The 13,719-nt window shown below is 44.0% G+C and overlaps 1 protein-coding gene and 1 pseudogene across 4 annotated transcripts in view; one reads left to right on the forward strand and one right to left on the reverse strand.

Annotated features, from left to right (window-relative positions):
- The first annotated feature begins 1,522 nt into the window (after positions 1–1,522).
- Positions 1,523–13,719, forward strand: part of SFXN1 (sideroflexin 1) — a 47,747-nt gene continuing 35,550 nt past the window's right edge. For 2 of the 4 annotated variants that reach the window (XM_067031898.1, XM_059060600.2), the window contains exon 1: positions 1,578–1,710. The gene's annotated coding sequence lies outside the window, so the exon portion shown is untranslated. Of the gene's footprint in view, positions 1,711–13,719 lie in introns of all 4 variants that reach the window. The other 2 variants (XM_059060599.2, XM_067031897.1) reach the window with 2 other exon arrangements.
- Positions 7,474–7,930, reverse strand: LOC131755749 (nuclear transcription factor Y subunit beta-like; annotated as a pseudogene).

The raw sequence follows: 13,719 nt of genomic DNA on the forward strand, positions 1-13,719 counted from the left end.
ACATATCCTTGACACTAAGCTCTTTGAGGGAGGAATTTTTTTAAAATCTTGAGCCCAACACTTGGCACAGGGTGTAGTAAAGAACAGAAACCGGTTAAACGTTCCTAGGAATTCTGAGGATGAGGAGTCCCACTAAAAAACTATCTGTGAAACCTACGCTGAGTACCCAAATCCCTAGCCAGGTTGAATTTTTTTTTTTTTTAGGTATCAGGGTCATTTGTTTTTCCTTCTCTGTGAATTGCATGTTTCTTATTTTATATTTGTTTATCTATTGGATTGTTTCTTTTTTCTTATTAATTTGAAAACTTTTTAATATTTTCTCCAAATGTATTCTTTGCCAGATCCATGTATTGAAAATATTTCCTGCCAGTCTGTGAACTCTTTCCCTTTTATTATGCTATCATTGGTGAGCATGACTTTTTTAGTTTTAATGAGGTTTAACTTTTCAATCTTTCCTTTATATTCCGTCCATTTTGTGTTTATTTAAGAATGCATCCTTATCCTCAGTCATAAAGATACCCTTCTATATTGTCTGCTAAAAAGTTGGGAGTTTTGTTTTTCATATTTGGGTCTTTAATCTGCCTGGAGTTCAGTTTTATATATGGTTTAAGGTAGGGGTTTAATTGCCCCAGCATCATTTAATGAATATCTAACCTTCCCATTCACCTGGGATGCAGCTAATAGAAGGTCTCTGTATGTGCAGGGTGTGTGTCTGGTACCTCTTATTTGGCTGCACTATTTGTTGATCCCTGCACAAACACACAACCTCTCTGTGTTCATAGGATGAGTCACTCCACCCTGCTCTTTTTCTTCAAAATAATTTTGGCTACTTCTGGCTCTTTATTTTTCATATACATTTTACAGTCACCCTGTCAAGTTATACACCAAACTCTTACACCCACAAGAGTTGACAGAATTTTGTTTGGTATTGCATTATATTTTTAGGTTAATTTGGGGAGAATTTACGACTTTAAAAATGGAATCTTCCTATCCATGAACATGATGTAATTTCACTACTTATTAAATATCACCTGTCTCCAAGATATACCCGGAATGCAATAATTCTCGCCGCCTCTCCTGTTACCTCTCCCCTGGTTAGCCCCGGGTAGCCTCCCTACTGGCTTCTCTGTCTCCACGTCATCTCCTCTACAGCCTATTCACACAGCAGCCAGGATGATGATTCTTGTTTAGACATAAATCAGGTCACGGCCCTTGTACCACCTAAAATCGCCTTGTAGCCCCAGGGGTGCCAAATTCCACACTTTGGGAAACAATGGTTTGAATGAATGAATGAGAGGATGCTGACTCTATGTAAGACCCTGGGAATTGAGAAATGATCACGTAAGGGGTCGGTCTCGGGGAAACCAAAATGGGAAACATGGCACGGAGCCCCGCACCACGGTGAGGGTGAACTTGGGAGTTCATGATGGAGCCAGAAGCAAAAGCGCGGGCACAGAGGATCGCGCCTGGACCAGGCAGACGCTGCTTCCAGAGCGCAGCGACTGCGAGGGCGCGTCCGGGGCCTCCCGCGCGCGGCCGCCGCCCAGCGCAGCCGGGCCTCTGGGCTCCGCACGGGGACGCGCTCTGAGGGCGCGCTCCGGACGGCGGCGGCGCGCAGGGCCGCCGTGGCGGGAGAAGCGTTTCCGGTGGCGGCGGAGGCGGCGCTGAGAGGGTCCCGAGAGCGGCGCGGGCGGTGGCTGGGGGGGAGCGGTGAGTCGTGGGCCGCGGGCCCGGGTGCTGTGGGTTGGAAACGCGCAGGGAGCCTGGCGGAGGGGCGCGGGCTGGAGCGGGGGCGCGCTCCCGCGGGCCGGCTGCCGGGAGACACCGGGGCTGGGAGGTCAGAAGCCCCATCGCCATGCCCGGGACTTCCCGGGCCAGGGGGTCCCTGCACCTTGAAGACCCCTGCCATCCCATTGCCGGAGCTCCCCACCTCCAGCAGCCTGACCTCCTCTGAGCTCCCCCTGAGCCCCCAAGGTGGAGTGGGTCTCCCGTCATGGGAGGGGGCTCACCCATCCACGCCCGCACGCGCCCTGCCACGCTGTCCCCGCGGCCGCGTGACGAAACTCGCCGCGGGGAGGACACCCAAGATGGCTGCCGCGGGGACAGGCCACGGCGGGGACTGGCGCGAGCGATTGCTAGGTGGTCCGGTGTCACCGACCCCCACGCCCCTCAAGCTCCTAGCTCCTGGCTTCTCCTCCTGCCGCAGAGGGGGTCTCGGAGATCAGAGATCACCTGGCCCCTGCCCTAGAACTCGCAATCTAGTAGGGAAGAGAAAAGCAGGTAATGGGAACAGGAGTGATCCTGCCCGGACCTTGCATTTCCGTGCTGACCGCCTGAGCTTTCCCACTTGTCAGGAGTCTCTAACCTTCTCAGAATGACAATAGCCACAATGCCTACTAAGAGTTTTTAGGTGATTCAGGTCCATCTACTTTTACATTCCTCCAGCCCCATGAGGTACCTGGCCTTGCCTTCCTAATCCAGATGGGGAAGGAAACTGGGGCTCAGAGAGGTTGTGTAACCTGCCTAAAGTCACACAGTCGGTCATCTGTAGTCTCAGCTTACATGTTACTTCCTCAGAGATGCTCTCCCTTGGCTGTGTTGTTTGAAATTGCCCCTTCATGCACACATCCTTTGTTAGATTACCCCTGTGATTTTTCCTTAAGAGAATTTGTCACCAGTTGAAATTAACTGTTTACTTGCTTGTTTGATTCTCTGCTTGTGATCAGGGCCTCTGTTTGTCTTGCTCATCTGTCTGTTTCCTGCACCAGGGAGACCCTCACTGAATATTTGTTGAGTGCCTGAATGAAAAAGTTCAGCATGAGTGACTTCAGAGCTCGGGCACTTAACCACTCCATGGGCAACTGCCTTCTGAACCCCCATGGCATTTTGTTTTTACTTTTCTCTAAATCATAATCTCTCTTCTGCCTCATCTTCTAGATTTTTACTTGCGTGTCTCTAGCTTTTCTCTTCCTATGCCCATCCCCAGTTAACAGAGCTGCTTCCATGTTCCAGGCACTGTCATAGGTTCAAGGCAGGTATACAGGTATATAAGGAGACTTTGCAGCTCTTATGGTGCTGAACTTGCCATATAAGAGCTGTAAGCTGAGAGGGAAATCTGGGAGGATGAGTGGAGGCTCCACCAGGAGGTTCTGGGACCTCAAGCAGCTCCTTTCTCCCCTCAGGACTGCAGGTGTCTAGTTTGCAAAACATGATGGTGTTTGGAGAGGAGTATATATCGGTTTCTATCCAGCTCTAACATATGATTGCTTTAAGTATGTATTCAAGGGTTTGCTTGAGCAGGCAAGCATTTAATTTAAGTCCCATGGGCTTTCAGGAAAGGGATATCTGTGGTTGCAGTTGTCAGAGAAGAAGCTGTATAGCAAGGGGTAGATGTAATTCAGGATCAGGAAAATATTTAGAATGCTTTTAATATTCTGTAAAAGTTTTATGAAATCCCATGTGGATGAGTATAGAAAGATGTTGTCAGAGGGAGGGTACCCCTTCCCCCTCCTCACTTCCTGCAAAGGAAGCTGAGAAGACAACCAGAGTAGCAGTGACCCTTAGAGCAGATCCATCATACAACTTCTTTACTCTCTGATGCTTTAAAATGAAATATGGCATCTACATCCTACTAAGCAAGCCGTGGTTAGATGCACTCGGTTGGAGTATAATTGTGAATAGAACCAACCTTTTGTTTGAGGTTAAAGGTAAGAAATCAGCACTAAGTCATTTTTTTAAAAGGCTGACTCTTGCCTAGACAGTGAAAAATTATTGTCAGAATACATATCAAACCTATACCTAATTATACAAAGTTCAAAGTTATTAAGTTTTTAGTTAACTACTATTACTTTGTGAAATATTTTCATACACAGTATATATAATCTGTTACTTGATTCTTTAAAGTAGGTGAGAAAATATTCAACTGAATATGTCCAAAATACTACAGTTCGGTAGTACTTTATTATTTTTACAGGCTGATACCACCATCTCAAGTAAAAACTAATAGCATTTTATTTTAAAAAATGGATAAGAACTTCACTCATCATAAGAAATTGATCAAGAAACCCAAAGTTGATCTTGAGATTCACCAGAATATGAACAATGATTGTATTGTTACCTGGGTGTTTAAAAGTTCATAGAAGAATGGGATCTGCCTTGTGGATGGGGAGGTGGAGGCAGGGAGTATGGTGGCAGGGAGACAGACAGAAGGCAGTCATTCCCCACGGCTTCCTGATTCTACACAGGCCCCATGTCTCCATGCAGACCTGTCTCTGGAATAGAGGAGGGTATGCAACAGAAAGCCATTGCTGAGTGGAAATGTTCTTTGAAAGAATCTACTTCTTAGCATAGGATTCAACTTTCTGATCTATAATTTGATCTCTTGTGTGGCCATGCCCATAAGAAAGGAATGCTGTGTGTGGACGACCAGCACAAAGCCAAATTAGGAAATGTGCTCCTTCAATGGATGTGATTGCCCTTGCCAGCACATCACTTCCGGCCCCGCAAGGGTCAGAAGTGGGGTATAAAGTCAGGCCGAACTGCCTTCTTGGGCATGGCACTTGATTTCTCTGAGTAACTCTACAAAATAGGGGGAAATTTCTTAGAGAGCTGAAGTGAGAATTTAGGAGTCTAGTAACCCATGGAACACCCTGTGTCTGTCACACAACGGACGCTCAGCCATGTCCCCCTGTAGTGACTTTGATAGGGTATATCACAGCTCTCTGGCCCTAACTAAATAAACCAAGAGCAACCAGACTCTTCTTCAACTCTTTCAAATGCAGTAAACCACTGCATTATGTTAGTTAAAACATAACTAACAATAAGTTTCCAGTTTAATAATTTAATTATCATTGTTAATCTTTAGCCAGGGTTAAAGGTCTTTCTTACCAAGTCCCTGAGAAAGCACATTCCTTGCTAGTTTGTTTTCTGTGAAGTTTTGGAAAATTCTTCTTTTTTTCCAGTAGCTAAGCATTTTCTTGACATGTAACTAAAAGTTTGAAATAAAGCTTATCTCAGAGAAAAGTCATTTTTCTTAAGCATCATCTTCAGGAAAGCTCAGCAAGCCAAGTGCCATTCCATTCCCCACCCTCCCCCCACCACCAACCCCACCAATACTACCAGCCACTGTGTTTCTGGAGAGAACTTGAGTCAGTGAGGGCAGGAGATTCCTTGCATGGATAATTACATGTTAGTAATGACCCTACCTTTGTTTAGCCCTTTACACTTAATAAAGGTCAGTAAAGCCCTCTTGCACACCTCAGTTTCCTAATTCTTCCAACTGTGTCAGCCAACTCTCATCTCCATCTTACAGATGAGAAAATTGAGGTTCAGAGAGGTGAGATGACTCACCCAGTGAGTGAAAGGAAGAGACAGAGTCAGGACTCTAATCTAGATTGCAGTGGTTCAAGTCCAGTTCTCAGTTCCGTGGGTTGTCAGTGTAGGTACTCAGCGGACGAGGCTGCAGGGCAGGGAGCCTTCCTCGACGGGACCCAGCCAGCAACCAGCCTGCGTGGCCATGGAGTCATCTAAATATTTATATTGCCCCTGAAAGAGGGTAAGAATCTTCCCTTAACTGGTAGGGCATTTGGTTATTTATCTATAAGTTTTATATTCTTTCCCACATAGTATTTCCCAAACTTAGCTTATCATAGGATACCCCTGGTGTATTTCTTAAGGATCGCCTTCCTAGGCTCCACCCCTGCTTTACTGAATGTGGATTTCCAGGAAGCTGCTTTCCAGGTCAGAACCACCTCCCCAGGGAGCAGGGATTCTGGAGCCAGGTAATGAAACGTCACACTCTGGCTGCACCGCTTCCTTATAACCAAACCCTTATGAGGGTTAGATGGGGTAATATAAGGAGGGCTCTTATGATATGTGGTTATTAAACATTAGTGTTATTATTAAGCAGCATCCTAATTTTGCTGATAAATATGCAGAAACTTGGGGGCAGTGAGATAATGTGTACAAGGTCACAAGGTCGTCGGTGGAGCTGGCGTTGGAACTCAGGTCTGTTGCCTCCACAAGCATAAGCCCCTAACCACTACACACCCCTTCCCTCATCACCTCCATTGGAGGATTCCAGGTTACAGAGCAGTTAGGGAGGTGCGGCTTGGAGCCAGAAATTCAAGTTCCACTAACCAACTGGTTCATTAAACTTATTTGGCAATGAAACTGAGCACCGTTGTCTAATTGGAGCAGACTGTTTACCAGCCATGAAGGCTTGTATGTGGTAGGAAGTGGTCCTGGGCCTCTGAGTCAGGGGGTGGTCCTCGCCCTTGCATAGCTGTGCACTGACTGTGTAACATCTAACCTAAAAGGGAGACAGTATTGCCCTCCTAGAATTGGTGATGAAAGTTGTGATATAACTTAAATAATGACTTGAAAAAAGATGGAGTTAAGTACCATTTCCAGTAGGCCTATAATGTGTAATACAGTATTGTGACTAGAGAATCTTTGTCATGGCACTCATTTTGGCTTTAAAAGCTTATACATTCTGTGACTGAGTTATTGTGGATGTTAAAGCAGGTTTACTTCATTGAAATAATGGATATTTTTGAAAAGTGTGTACAGATTTGGATATGAGAATCATTCATATCACAGTCTTCAATAAGGTTTACCCAGGTTAGTAATCTGATAACTCAGTTGAAGACTTCATGGACAGAGCTGGGTGATGTCCACCCATAATAAGCTCTATATGAGAAGGGTGTCTATAAGTACATTTGGGGAAATTTAGGCTGTATTCATTAGAATGTGTTTGCTTTTCAGTTTATTTAATGCATGTTGGGTCTTTCCAAATCCAGGGCCAAGCCAGTGCTGGGTATAGGAGAGGCCTTCAGTGCATATTGAATACATATATTAATTTTGTTTATGAATGAATGAATAAAGAAAACTTGGAGAAATTCATTTTGATGAGTTCTGATGAGGCTTCATGATACTATATTTACCCAAAACCCCTTAGCCAAGAGATTGAATTTTAACAGGATTTTTTTCCCCTCTAAGAGATTATTTCTATCCTCTTTGAGGGGTTAATTAATGTATATAATCTATAAAATAATATATTTAGGAATGACTCATTTAAATGCAATCTAATGCTATAATTATTAATGGCCCCAGATAGCTGTCATTCTTAGTTTATTGATTTTGTCTTTAGGTAACAAAGCCTTGACTTTATTTCTTAGCATACGTGATGTCAGTCACTACAGAAATTTTTTTTGAATCCCACTTTTTTTCTCATACAAAAAAATATTTTCATACCTTTACAATCCAAATTTTTCTTTGAAATCATTCATTTAAAAAAAAAGATTCTTAAGTCAGAATTAACACCTCAGTTGGTCAAGTGTCAAGAAGCAACATTATAACTATTTAAATATACAGAGACCTCCTTTCACAGGTTGGTTCCTGTTAACGCCTCTGTTCCAGAATCTTCCAGCCTCCTTTGTTTCTCTACACCCCCTATTCCATCATTTCTTCAGGTCATGGAAACTGAGTTTGTTGAACATCGGAAGTCTACTGATATGATTATGTGTAAACCATAACATTCCACAGTTGACCATCTGCAGCTATTCAATCAGCTGGTTACTGGTTAGTAAATTTCTCCTTGAGAAGCTCTTCACTTAATCCATCTGTAGCTGTGATATTTCCACCTTTCCTGTCTCTCCTGTCTTTCCTTCTATAGCCTCTCTAAATTTCTGAAGATATTTCCGCCCTTCTGCATAACTGTCAAAGCCTCAGATAGACGTGGCAGAGAGAAGATCCTCCCGCTCGTGTCTTCTAAGTCCGTCCATGGCATCTTTCACTTGCGTGGCTTGTTGTAAAGCTGATAAACTCGCACATCCTGAACACATTGTTTGGTGTCCCGTGCAGTCTGTCCCTTGGAGGTGTGGCATTTTCCCTTATCCCTGCCACCCCTGAAATTGGATGATATATACATATATGTATGTATATACACATATATATACCTTGTTCTCTGAAACTTTCTTTTGAGCCATTGTGGCTTCGCAATCATCTGTATGGTCCCCAGTATCATCGCTAGGGCTGTACAGCAGAATGACTTACCCCGTCTACTTTGCAGAAATTCTTAGCTGAGAGGCACTTGTTCTAAACTGTCACCATACGTTGTCATGAAATACTGTCAGAACTGCGTGGTCAGTGGTGCTTAAGAACTCTCTGGAAAGGTATCTGATCTTTGACCAATGTCAACCTTGGTGAGGAGACAGAGAGGAAAGTCCAGGAACCACAAGTTCAGGGATGGCTGTGCTCTTCATGCATAAACCAGACAGTGGGGAAGCCAAATCCATTTCTTCCCCTACCACCCCTGGGACTTCGCTTCCTTCCCATGACGGTGTCTGCGGTGGCCCCAGCCCCATGACCTGGCCCACCGCTCGGTACCAAGTATGTGGGGTGGATGACCCCAAAACGCTGACCCCGGCAGCCGGTGGGCACCCTGGGTGCTGCGGGTCGCCGACCAAGTGACCAGCCCACCAAGCCCTGGCAATGAGGCAGGTAGGAAGGCGATGTACCCCAGGGACCCCCACATAGCAGCCAAGGCCATGGGGGTGCCTTGGCCCCGGAGACCACTACTGGGTCAGAAGCCCCAGCCGTGGCCCCCTGCCTCTTGGCCAGATATGCAGAGCTGCTCCCAGGTCCACAACTGGAGGGAGACCAGTGATCCAGGGCAGCAGTGCCTGGATGCACTGGTTTTTTAGTGCAAAATAAGAAATAATTTTTTTGAAAACTGGACCCCTAATTATAGAAACTGGTTATGTTTTTAGAGTGGGAAAAAAATGAGAACTGTTCCTGGGCTTGAAGGTTTGTGTGTGAAAATGCTTGTCTAATTGGAACATGGGAGTCCTAGTCAATAATTAAAATTTTATCTGGTTTGAGATCAGCTGGCTTTGTAAGAATGTTCGTATGGCATTCTTGATTAGCCTTATGGTTTTGAAATTGGTGGGGGCAGGACAGGCTCTCAAGTCTAGTTGGTATACGCCAGTATAGAGTTCTACTAAAATCCTTTTTAAAAATTTTTATTTATTTATTTTTATTGAAGTATAGTTGAATTACAATGTTGTGTTAGTTTCAGGTGTACAGTAAAATGTTTCATATATATATATATATATATATTCTTTTTCAGATTCTTTTCCCATATAGGTTATTACAAAATACCAAGTATAGATCCCTGTGCTATACACACAGGGAACTATAGGTGTAGGTCCTTGTTGTTTATTTTATATATAGCAGTGTGTATATGTTACTCCCAAATTCCTAATTTATCCCTCCCCCGACCCCCCTCCTTTCCCCTTTGGTAACCATAAGTTTGTTTTCTAAATGAACTTATTTACGAAATAAAATCCTTTTAAGTAGGGAAAAAGAGTGCTGAATTAGCAGCCTATTGCTGTTTAGCATATTACCACAAATGTACCTTAAAACAAAACAACTATGTATTAGCTTACTGTACTGAAGTCAGAAGCCTAAAATGGTTCTGTATTGCTGCTGGAGGCTCCAAGGGAGAATCTGTTTCCCTGCTGTTTCCAGCTTCCAGAAGCTGTGCACCTGCCTTGGCTCGTGGCCCTGCATCGCTCCAAGCTCTGCTTGTCCCTTGTCACATCTACTTCTCTGACTCTGCCTCTCCTGCCTGCCTCTTTCTCTTATAAGGACCCTTGTGATTATCAGGCACCCCTAAATAATCCAAGGTGGTTTCCTAGTCTCAAGAGCCTTAACTTAATCGTACCAGCAACCCCCTTTGCCGCGTAAGGTAATCTATCCAGAGTCTGTGGAGGTTGGGAGGTGGACATCTTTGGGTGGGCACGATTCTGCCTACCCCAAGTCTATACGAAGTGGATCAGTAGAGCATTCAGTGTTGGGGTTTTGGTGGGCTTGGCCTGTAGTCTGATGATAAGCCTGCTTCTTCCCTGGCCGGGGAGATAAGGGGGTAGCTCTGAGTGACATCTCAGAATCTTACTTTCCTCTTCTGTGAAATGTGCACAATATGCGTAAAGCACAGCGTTGTGAAAACTGACATAGACTATTCTGCCACTGGCACATAGTAGGGGCTTGCACTCTTAGGCAAGCATCCAGCCCAGTTCCTTGTATGTAATAGAAACTCCAAAAATGTGGGGTTTCCCTTCCCCATCTATCTCCTTTTTCTTTGCCTTTTTAGGAAGTGACTTTGTACACACTGCTCTATATAAAATAGATAAATAAGGTCCTACTGTATAGCACAGGGAACTGTATTCACTATCTTATAATAACCTATAATGGAAAAGAATCTGAAAAAGAATACAGACACATGCACACACACACATACATACATATGTAGGTATGTATATATATATATATATATATATATATATATATATATATATATATATACCTGAATCACTTTGCTTTACATCAGAAACTAACGCAACATTGTAAATCAACTGTACTTCAATTAAAAACAAAAAAGAGACTTTGTGAGGCCTCCACAGCATTCTTCTCACATATACTATGGAGGCACCAGAGGGTTAGCGTAGCGCAGAGCTTCGTGGTTTGAGTAGAGCTGTTTTTATTTAAAGGGAAAAAGGAGGGCGTCAAAGATACCAATTCTGTGCAGACACTAATTGCTGTACTTTGGTGGGGGGGGGAGGGGAATAGCTAAAAGAGAGAAATAGAGTAGAAAGAGTGAACTGGCTGACCAGTGCTCAGGAGTCCAGTCTGGCTTTGCATCCTCGCCCACTTCCTTCTGCCACCAGCACCAGTAGCACACCCTGGACAAGTTATTTCCCCCTCTGTGCCTCTGTTTCCTATATGATGAGAATGTTGGGTGGATTATTTTTAAGATCCTCTCCAGCTCTTATGCAATAGAACATTTTTATTTTATGAAGCACCATATCATGTTTTCAACAGCTTGACCTAAAGTTTGCCCTATATTTAACAAATTGGAGATCGTTTGTTATTAAGAACTAGAATTCTGTGAAAGCTACATTTTAATCTTGTTTGTGCTATTGTTGTATATATTAAGTGTGAAGGGAAACTAGTGAGAATTATATGTTAAAAGGAAGATATATTGCTTGGTACTTAATTTTATGAGAAAAAATCAGGATCAGATATCCACTGGGAAGCATTGCAGATTTCTCAGGCCTGGGGGAAGTATGCATAGGCAGCACAGAGAAAGATGCAGGGAAGGAAACAGCTCCCACTTCATGTAGAGTCACAGCCTGGTGCCCAGAGAGCTGGAGGTCCAGACCCAGAGCACCTGCAGAATCACATGCTCAGCCTTACGTAAGACCTCCTAGGTCTGAATCTCTAGAAGGGGGATAGTATTTGTCTTTTTCAGAAGGTGATTTCAATGCGTTCTGTTGGTTAGGAACCACCAGTCTGTGCCGGTGGCTTTGCAGGAATAAACAGTGCCCCAAAGAGGGGGCACTTAATGTGCTGTGCATTCACTCCCTACTTGCCATCACCATTGCTAAGAATTTTTAGAATTTGCCAAGATAACCATCTTTGCAGTGTTCCCATTCCCTAGATGGCCCTTCAGGGGTTGTATCCCCCTCTTTACTAGCCCAAGATGGGAGTAAACCAACTACCAAGGTGTTCTTCCTTTTGGCCGATGGGACTACCAATAGACTCACTTCACCTGTCCTCCAGGACACCACACTCTGCTGAATTCCTACCCACTGGTCACTCTTTCTCAGCCTCCTTTGCTATAACTTAGTCTTTCCTGACCTCTTAACATTGGAGGTCTTGGATCTCTTCTCTGTTTACGTTCACATGCCTCTTGCTCTCCCATTGCATGAGTTTCAGTCGTCTCTGCTCACAGATGAAGATCTGCAGACTAAATCTCTCCTCTGAACTCTGGACTCTTGTATGCAACTGCCTCCTGGACATCTCCACTTGGAAGTCCCCTAGGCATCACAGACTCCATCCATCCAAACCTGAACTTGCTGTTTGATCCCTGACACCTGCTCCTCCTCCAGTCAAACATCTTAGGAGTCATGCCTTTTCTTTCTCTCACACCCCACATCCAAGATTTCACGAAGTCCTTTTGGCTCCATCAACAAAATATCCAGAACGTCAGCACTTCTTGCCCCTCCTTGCTACCACCTGCGCCATCAGCCCTCTCCTGGATGCCTGCAGGAGCTTTACAATTGCTCTTCCTGCATCCACTCTTATAGTCCCACTGCATTCTCCACACAGCAGCCAGAGAGATCCTTTTCAGCTGTAAGTCAGATCATTTTAGTCTTCTGATTGGAACCCACCAATGACTCCCATTTACCTCGGGGTAAAATGCAAAGGCCTCACGGTGGCTACGAGGCACCAAACAGTGTGATTCCAACTAAACCCCTCCCCATACCCCTCTGACCCCTCATCTCCTGTCTCCCTCCTCCTTCCTCTCCACCCCAGTTGCATGCCTTCTTGCTGTTCTTTGAAGACACCTGCTTCAGGGTCTTTGCAATGTCTGTTCCTTCTCCCTGGAATGCTGCTCCCCTGGATACGCACATGATTCAGTTCCTCACTTCTTTTTGATCTTGCTCCATTGTTATTTTCTCAATGAGGCCTACTCCAACTGCCCTGTTTAAAAATGCAGTCTGTCCTCATGATGCTTCCCATTGTGATTTTTCCCAAAACCATTTATTACCTTCTAATATGGTGGATACTTGGCTTACCTTGTTTATTGTCTGTCTACCCTTCCATTGCCAACACCCAACATCAGCTCCACCAAGGCAGGAATTTTTGTCTTTTGTTCACTGAGTTAGCCCAAGAATCTGTCACATGGTGGGTGCACAGTCAGTGAACACTAAAGGTAGGAGGACTTTCTAGACCTTAAAGAAAAAACAAAGCTAAAAGTTTTGTCCTGGTCAGAATTTCATCTGTTCTGTATTTAATCTGTGATCTACTAGAGGGTAGGAATTATACCTTCTAGTGGTCCATTCAAAAACAGAAGTGAGTTAGACCAGATTATCTGTCTTTTCTAGTTACATGATTATATGTAGCATTTATTTGGTGACGTTTAAGTATAGAAACAAATTGTGATCTATACTCCTAAGTGTAAATTCAAATTATGACCCTTGGACGAGGCCAATGTCCTCATATTGGGGAAAATACAGAAATTGGGGGTAAGCGTTTAGGAACTTTCATAACAATATGATAGAGTTCTAGTATATCTGCTGAACCTAATAATAAAAAATGGGGGCTTTTATATGTGTCCAATTTTTTATTTCATTTTTTCAAAATTTATTTTTAATATAGTTTACAAAAGTATTGGTTCATGATGGGACTGGAAATTAGAACAACCAAAGCAGGTCCTTCACCGCACATAGTTGAAGAGACACTAATCAAATGGATGCTAGGGCTGACTTAGGAAGCTGGAGTAAAAAAAAAGCTTGAAACCTTCTGGACCTTTATGAATCATCTCATAGATCTTCAGATTGTCCTCTCCTACAGTGATTTTCAACTTTTTTCTTTTTTGCTTTTTCTTCCCCCCGCCCCCGCCAAGCATTAGAACCCTCCCTTTAAATGATCATTGCCATAAAACCCAGATGTAGAGAGCAGATGAAAGCAGACCTGCTCTAGTTGACCTTAAACTCAGGGGCTCAGAACCCACCTGCTTGAATCCCCTCCACTCCCTGCAGGTCACTAACATGCCTCAGCAGAGCCCTAGGTCCCTGCACACAAGTCTGAAAACTGTTCTCCTGGATGTGAATTAGAGTTTTTGTTTTACTTTTTGTGTGTTTTATAAAT

Source organism: Kogia breviceps, chromosome 4 (assembly GCF_026419965.1).
Source record: "Kogia breviceps isolate mKogBre1 chromosome 4, mKogBre1 haplotype 1, whole genome shotgun sequence".
Lineage (NCBI taxonomy): Eukaryota > Metazoa > Chordata > Mammalia > Artiodactyla > Physeteridae > Kogia > Kogia breviceps.